We start from the raw sequence: 8,421 nt of genomic DNA, 5'->3' as shown, positions 1-8,421 counted from the left end.
CATCTCTACTAAAAATACCAAAACTAGCCGGGTGTGGTAGTGTGCACCTGTAATCCCAGATACTCAGGAGGCTGAGGCAAGAGAATCACTTGAACCCAGGAGGCAGAGGTTGCAGTGAGCTACAATCACACTACTGCACTCCAGCTTGGGCAAAAGAGTGAAACTCCAACTAAAACAAAATTCAATTTAATTTAAAAATAAGATTTATTTGTTTATTTTTTTTGAGACAGAGTCTCACTCTGTTGCCCAGGCTGGAGTGCAGTGGCACAATCATGGCTCACTATAGCTTCAACATCTTGGGCTCAAGCGTTTCTCCCATCTTAGCCTCCAGAGTAGCTGGGACCACAGGTACACACTACTACATCCAGCTAATTTTTTAATTTTGTAGAGACAGGGTCTCTCCATGTTTTCCAGGCTGGTCTGGAACTCCTGGGCTCAAGTGATCCTCCTGCCTCAGCCTCCCAAAGTGCTGGGAATATAGGCATGAGCCTTCGTGCCCAGCCTAGATGCATTTAAACACACAAATACCACTCTGTTACAATGGCCTACAGTATTTAGTACAGTAGCATCTGTACAGGTTTGTAGCCTAGGAGCTACAAAATAATATTTTAGCAACAATCTGGGCATCCCTTAGCCCAGTCAAATGGACATAAAATTAATCATCACAGGCCAGGCACAGTGGCTCACACCTGTAATCCCAGGAAGAATTGGAATTTGGGAGGCAGAGGTGGGCGGATCATGAAGTCAAGAGATCGAGACCATCCTGGCCACCATGGTGAAACCCCATCTCTACTAAAAATACAAAACTTAGCCTGGCGTGGTGGAACACGCCTGTAGTCCCAGCTACCCAGGAGGCTGAGGCAGGAGAATTGCTTGAACCCGGGAGGTGGAAGTTGCAGTGAACCGAGATTGTGACACTGCACTCCAGCCTGGGAAACAGAACAAGACTCTGTCTCCAAAAAAAAATAATAATAATTAACCATCTCACTAGATCATGTTGTTCAACACCCTATTTTTGTAGATTGGAGTTTAAAGGAACAATTGATTTATGCAATATCTTTTTTTTAATAAAATTAAATGTAAAAAAAATCTTTTTTTTTTTTTTTCAGACAGGATCTCACTCCGGTTGCCTGGACTGGACTGGAGTGAAATGGGGCAATCTTGGCTCACTGCAGCCTCAACCTCCCCAAACCAGCTGATTCTCCCACCTCAGCCTCCCAAGTAGCTGGGATTACAAGCGCATGCCACTACACCTGGCAAATTTTTTGTATTTTTAGTAGTGATGGGGTTCCACTATGTTGCCCAGGCTGGTCTCAAACTCCTGGACTCAAGCAATCCATCTGGCTTTGCTTCCCAGAGTGCTGGGATTACAGGTGTGAGCCACAGCACACGGCCTGATTTATGCAAAATCTTACAGCACGTGTCTGGTCCCTAGGTTCTTGACTCTTAGATGAGATTCCTTTCTATGACACTGAGCTCCAGAACCAGAAAGCTGGACATTGAAAATATATCTATCTTTATTCCTTCTGGGTAGATTTTAGTTTATAAGAATATGTTTGACCAGGCACCTATGATCCCAGATCTTTGGGGGGCCCAGGTTATAGGATCACTTTTGATCACCAAAAGTTTGAGACCAGTTGGGCAACATAGGGAGACTCCATCTCTACAAAAAAATTTAAAAATCTCCGAGGTGTGGTAGTGTATGCTGTAGTCCCATCTACTTGGGGGGCCAAGATAGAATCACTTGAGCCCCAGAGGTCAAGGCTGCAGTAAGCCATGATGGAGCCACTGTGCTCCAGCCTGGGCAACAGTGCAACACAAAGAGAGAGAGAGAGAGTCCAGGTGCGGTGGCTCGTGCCTATAATCCCAGAACTTTGGGAGGCCAAGGCGGGTGGATCACCTGAGTTCAGAAGTTCAAGACTGGCCTGAACAACATGGTGAAACCCCACATCTACTAAAACTACAAAATTAGCCAGATGCGGTGGTGCATGCCTGTAATCTCAGCTACTTGGGAGGCTGAGGCAGGAGAATCACTTGAACCTGGGAGGTGGAGGTTGCAGTGAGCCAAGATCGCACCATTGCCCTCCAACCTGGGCAATGAGAGCAAAACTCCATCTCAAAAAAAAAAAAAAGAAGAAGAAGAAGGAAAGAAAGAAAGAGAGGGAGGGAGGGAGGGAGGGAGAGAGAGAGAAAGGGAGGGACAGAGGGGGAGGGAAGGAGGGAAAGAAGGAAGGAAGGGAAGAAAGGAAGAAAGAAAGAATATATTCCTGTTTAAACCGCTAGAATCCCCCTATGAAATAATGGGTGTAGGCAATGATCATCAATAGCTGCCAAAACCATCTAGATAAAGGCTGAAGGGGAGTTGTTTAATAATGAATACATCAGGCTGACAACACCCAAACCCCAATAATCAATTTTAAAACTACCAAAAGAGAGACAGCCATACTTTACATCCTGCTAATAACAATAAAAGTGCATTGCACCTTGATTAAGAAAAAAAGAGGGCCAGGTGCGGTGGCTCATGCCTGTAATCCCAGCATTTTGTGAGGCCAAGGCAGGAGGATCACTTGAACTCAGTAGTTCGAAACAAGTTTGAATGATATAGTGAGAACCAATCTCAAAAAATAAAAATAAATAAACAGGGCCAGGGTGGTCGTTCATGCCTGTAATTCCAGTACTTTGGGATGCTATGGCTAGTCTTGAACTTGAGCCTTACTTGAGTCCAGGAGTTGAAGACCAGTCTGGACAATATAGTGAGAAATTTTTTTTACAAAAAAATCAGCCAGTTCTGGTGGCATGCACTTGTAGTCTCAGCAACTTGGAGGCTGAAGTGGGAGAATCGCTTGAGCCAGGGAAGCGGGGGTTGCAGTCAGCTGAGATCACGCCACTGCACTCCAGTCTGAGAGACAGAGCAAGACTGTGTCTGGAAAAATAAAAATAAAAATAAAGAAAGGAAAAAAAAAGGCTTTATGTGTTAGCGATCTAGACTGTATAATTAAAGATGAAATGATGGGCTCACTGGGATTCTGTTTAAAATGATCCAATGATGGCCGGGCACAGTGGCTCATGCCCGTAATCCCAGTACTTTGGAAGGCCAAGGAGGGTGGATCACCTGAGGTCAGGAGTTCGAAACCATCCTGTCCAGCATGACCAAACCCCATCTCTACTAAAAATACAAGACTTAGCTGGGCATGGTGGCAGAGGCACCTGTAATCCCAGCCACTCAGGAGGCTGAGGCAGGAGAATTGTTTGAACCCGGGGGTGGAGGTTGCAGTGAGCCAAATTACACCGCTGCACTCCAGCCTGGGCAACAGAGCAAGACTCCATACCAAATAAATAAATAAAATGATCCAATGGATGTGTGGATGAAACAAGATTAACTGTATATTGATCATCATAGTAGTGGGATGATGAGTCCATGGGAGGGGAAATACTATTCTGTCTGCTTTTGTTTATATTTGAAATTCTCCATAATAAAAAGTAAAACCACAACCGCCAGTCGTTACGTTATTGCAACTGAGCTAAAAGGATGAGAGGTTTTTATTCACAACCCAACAGCTTTATGTGGGAATATCCAGATGAGGGCAGTGCAGGAGTGCAGCCAGTTCCTCCAGTCTGGGCAGACAGAAAGCAGGATCCCTGGAGAAAGAGAAGAAGAAGCTGGTCCCTCTACCACAGATGTAAACATGGGCTTCAAGGCAGCTGTTTGTGCTGACAGGCACATAGCTCTTCTCCTTCTTCCCACAGGGCTCCGAGAATGGGTTCATGCGTTTGACCCCTTTTCACTTCTAAAGTTGTCCTCTGTTTATTTTGATTTACATTCACCTTCTATATAAACATACAACGTGGGCTTAAACACCATGGAAAGCTCAAGGGTTTTTTTTTTTGTTTTTTTTTTTTCTTTGAGAAAGTGGGTCTCACTCTGCCGACCAGGCTGGAGTACAGTGGTGCAATCATGATTCACTGCAGCCTTGACTTCCTCAGGCTCAGGTAATCCTCCCACCTCAGCCTTCAAAGTAGCTGGGACTACAGGCACTCACCACCACACCCTGCTAATTTTGTATTTTTAGTAGAGATGGGGTTTTGCCATATTGCCCGGGCTGATCTTGAACTCCTGGGCTCAAGCGATCTTCCCACCTTGGCCTCCCAGAGTGCCAGGATTTCAGGTGTGAGCCACTATGCAGTCCCAAAATAGGATTTCTTGGCAAATGAAAACTATATGAAACTCAAATTTAAGTATCCATACATACAGTTGTATTGGAACACAGCTGTACTCCTACTTATGGTTGCTTTCACACCACAATGGTGGAGGCACAGGTAAAGTTTGCAGCCAAACAGCCTTCAAAGGCTTGGAGGGCTGGGCACGCTGGCTCATGCCTGTAATTCCGCACTTTGGGAAACCAAGGCCGGAGGATTGCTTGAGCCCAGGAGATTAAGACCAGCTTGGGTAACAAAGTAAGACCCAGCATCTATAAAAATAAATAAGGCCAGGCACGGTGACTCCCGCCTGTAATCCCAGCACTTTGGGAGGCCGAGACAGATGGATCACCTGAGGTTAGCAGTTCAATACTGGCCTGGCCAACATGGTGAAACGCCATCTCTACTAAAAATACAAAATCAGCTGGATGTGGTGGCGCATGCCTGTAATCTCAGCTACTTGGGAGGTTCACCTGAGGTTGGATCACCTGAGGTTAGCAGTTCAATAATGGCCTGGCCAACATGGTGAAACCCCATCTCTACTAAAAATAAAAAAAAAAAAAAAAAAAAAAATTAGCTGGGCATGGTGGTGGGCGCCTGTAATCCCAGCTACTTGGGAGGCTGAGGCAGGAGAATCACTTGAACCTGGGAAGCAGAGGTTGCAGTGAGCTGAGATTGTGCCATTGCACTCCACCTGAGGCAACAAGAGTAAAGCTCTGTCTCAAAAAATAAAATATAAATATAAATAAATAAATAAACAAACAAATGAATTAATTTTTAAAAGCTTGGAGTTTCCCAAGATGGATCTGAATCCACGGGACCAACCTGATAATTCAACCAGCATAGTTTACAGAATGCTAAACCTTGTACAGCCACATTGGTGTTTATGTGCCCATCTCGTTGTAGGCCAATAGCGGGGGCCTGTCTGGGGTTAACCAGTCTTGCCTGGGAAGCTAGATCTATTGGAAGCTTCCTGGGGAGTCTCTGAGTTCTCACCTAATGAGTCAAGTGTGCCCAAGGTCCTTAGGGTCACTGCGACCCGGACCTCTGAGAGGCCCATGAGGTCCATCCCAAGTCCTGGAGACAGCCAGAGCTGCCCCACCCGTTGTCTGCATTGGAAGCTGACTAGAATAAGTCCAGCCCTAGCAATACAGCAACTCAAATGGACAGCTGCTGTTTCTTGGCATGTTTCCAAACCCCCTTCCTACCTGTACCCCTCACTGCATTGTCCTCAGTGTCTTAAGTACATTAAAAAAAAAAAAAAAAGAGGGCAAGAAATAGAAACTTCCCTCCTGACAGCTCTACTGCCTGTCCCCACTGCTTCCCATATTTTACACTGGCAGACAGCTGTACCCAGCCCCTCCTTTGCTGGGGAGGTCTTCTCCAGGGCATGCCCCTTCACTCCCCCAAAGGTTAAGGGTGACTGTCCTGAGAGGTGAGAAGAAGGAGTGGTAAAGGGAGGTGAGAAAGCTGGCGGGCTGGGGGTGGAGGGATGGCTCCCCAGATGCCTGCAGCTGCTCAGATGTTTATTGGGAGCCTTCTCTAGGCTGCCCAGCAGGTTGGAGACATGCCCTGGAGGCACAGACCTGGAACCTTGTAGGACAACAGGAGTGAGGACCTGAAAGAGATGGCCCTCTCAGCCCCCAAGCTGTGCTGGGGTCTGGTTATGTTGCCCAGGTTGGTCTCAAACTCCTGGACACAAGTGATCCTCCCACTTTGGCCTCCCAAAGTGCTGGAATTACAGGCTGACCCACCTGGTCCAGGGGCTTTTGCCCTACTTCGGGCTGTCTTCTTACTTGGCTTCTTTGCTTGGTTTGGTTTATCTTACTTTCCACTCACGCGCCTGGGCTCACGTCTGTCCCAGATTAGAAAGTGATTCCAATGTCGATGTCCTGATGCCATTTGAGACCAAAGGCAGCAGCCCTAGGAGCCAAGAAGGCAGTCCAGGATGGTGTGGTGGGGGAGAAGGGGACCCAGGCTTGCAGGAAGAGGGGAAAGTCCTCAACCACCATCCATGACCACCAGGGAAATACAGTGAGGCTCATGGAGTGGAGCAGCCCTGTACCTCACAGGCTAGGGGGTTATCTTTTTTTTTTTTTTTTTTTTTTTTTTTTGAGACGGAGTCTCGCTGTGTCGCCCAGGCTGGAGTGCAGTGGCCGGATCTCAGCTCACTGCAAGCTCCGCCTCCCGGGTTTACGCCATTCTCCTGCTGCCTCAGCCTCCCGAGTAGCCGGGACTACAGGCGCCCGCCACCTCGCCCGGCTAGTTTTTTGTATTTTTTAGTAGAGACGGGGTTTCACCGTGTTAGCCAGGATGGTCTCGAACTCCTGACCTCGTGATCCGCCCGTCTCGGCCTCCCAAAGTGCTGGGATTACAGGCTTGAGCCACCGCGCCCGGCCTTTATTTTTTTTTTGAGACGGAGTCTTGCTCTGTGCCCCAGGCTGGAGTGCAGTGGCGCGATCTCGGCTCACTGCAAGCTCCGCCTCCCCGGGTTCACGCCATTCTCCTGCCTCAGCCTCCCGAGTAGCTGGGACTACAGGCTCCCGCCACCTCGCCCAGCTAATTTTCTTGTATTTTTAGTAGAGACGGGGTTTCACCATGTTAGCCAGGATGGTCTCGATCTCCTGACCTCGTGATCCGCCCGTCTCGGCCTCCCAAAGTGCTGGGATTACAGGCTTGGGGGTTATCTTTTTAGCCACTTGTATTGTCTGGGGTCCTCTCAAGGCTGCAGGAAGGAAATCCCTCCCGTGTAACCTTGCCATGACCTCTTCCACCTCCCCGATGTAAAAATGAAATGTTCCCTACACAAATGTCTCCAGCCTGGACCAAAGGGTCACTGGTGCCTGCCTTTCATTCATTCCAGACACTGTTCCCATTTCTCCTGACCCCACCTAAGCCCTTCACCCTTTTTTTCTTTCTTTCTTTCTTTTTTTTTATTTATTTGAGACAGAGTCTTGCTGTCTTGCCTAGGCTAGAATGCAGTGGTGCAGTGGCACAATCTTGGCTCACTGCAGCCTCCGCCAACCAGGTTCAAGCAATTCTCATGCCTCAGCCACCTGAGTAGCTGGGATTACAGGAGTGCAACACCACAGCCAGCTAATTTTTGTATTTTTAGTAGAGATGGAGTTTCATCATGTAGGCCAGGCTTGTCTCGAACTCCTGATCTCAGGTGATCCGCCCACCTCGGCCTCCCAAAGTGCTGAAATTACAGGCGTGAGCCACTGCATCTGGCCACGCTTCACTCTTTTATGAGCCATGGGGTACTGGAAGAGGAAAGGCCCACAGGATGAGGGTCTGGTTGCCTCACTGATTCCAAACCAGAACTCGGCTGGAGAAGGAGGGCCATCCTGATTTCACCTTTGTGTGGGATTCGTCTAGGTAGTCCCAATTTCAGTCTTGCTTCTTCATGTATTTTTATTTTATTTTTATTTTATTTTTATTTTTTATTTTTTGAGACGGAGTTTCACTCTTGTCGCCCATCGCCCAGGCTGGAGTGCAATGGCATGATCTTGGCTTACTGCAACCTCCACCTCCCGATTCAAGTGATTCTCCTGCCTCAGCCTCCCAAGTAGCTGAGATTACAGGCGCCCACCACCACGACCGGCTAATTTTTGTAGTTTGAGTAGAGACAGGGTTTCGCCATGTTGGCCAGGCTAGTCTCGAACTCCTGACCTCAGGTGATCTGCCTGCCTCGGCCTCCCAAAGCGCTGGGATTACAGGAATGAGCCTCCACACCTGGCCCTCCTTTCCCCTATTAAAATGAGAGTTCTTCCCATTATCATTTCATTGGAAAAAAAAAAATGAGAGTTCACAGGAGGCAAAAGAGAAAATAATGCAGACTGGGCTGGGCTGGGTCCATTGTCACACTGCTATAAAGACATACCTGAGACTGGGTAATTTATAAAGAAAACAGGTATAATCAGCTCATGGTTCTGCGGGCTATACTGGCTTCAGCTTCTGGGGAGGCCTCAGGAAACTTACAATCATGGCAGAAGGCAAAAGGGAAGCAAGCAACATCCTCACACAGCAGAGCAGGAGAGAGTGAGAATGAAGGGGAGAGGCTACACATTTTCAAACAACCAGATCTCATGAGAACTCTATGACAAGAATGGCAAGGGGGAAGTCCGCCCCTGTAATCCAGTCACCTCCCACCAGGCCCCTCTTCCAACACTGGGAATTACAATTCGACATGAGACTTGGGTGGGGATACAGAGCCAAACCCTA

The sequence above is a fragment of the Macaca thibetana genome, chromosome 8 (genome assembly GCF_024542745.1).
Source record: "Macaca thibetana thibetana isolate TM-01 chromosome 8, ASM2454274v1, whole genome shotgun sequence".
In the NCBI taxonomy this organism is placed as follows: Eukaryota; Metazoa; Chordata; class Mammalia; order Primates; family Cercopithecidae; genus Macaca; species Macaca thibetana.
The sequence above is the reverse complement of the archived record's forward strand: the minus strand, read 5'-3'. Positions refer to the sequence as shown.